This window comes from Nanorana parkeri, unplaced genomic scaffold (assembly GCF_000935625.1).
Source record: "Nanorana parkeri isolate BGI_ZX_2015 unplaced genomic scaffold, ASM93562v1 scaffold3954, whole genome shotgun sequence".
Classification (NCBI taxonomy): domain Eukaryota; kingdom Metazoa; phylum Chordata; class Amphibia; order Anura; family Dicroglossidae; genus Nanorana; species Nanorana parkeri.
In genome coordinates this window covers 21,204-21,479 of record NW_017310221.1, presented here as the reverse complement: position 1 = coordinate 21,479, position 276 = coordinate 21,204, and positions in this window count along the sequence as shown.

Below are 276 nucleotides of genomic sequence, written 5' to 3'. Positions count from 1 at the left end.
TATAGTTGGGGTTCAGTGTTGGGGGTAATATTAGGGTTACAATTAGGGTTCAGTGTTGGGGTAATATTAGGGTTATAGTTGGGGTTCAGTGTTGGGGTAATATTAGGGTGATAGGGTTAGGGGTAATATTAGAGTTATAGTTGGGGTTCAATGTTGGGGTAATATTAGGGTAATAGGGTTAGGGGTAATATTAGGGTTATAGTTGGGGTTCAGTGTTAGGGTAATATTAGGGTGGTAGGGTTAGGGGTAATATTAGGGTTATAGTTGGGGTTCAGT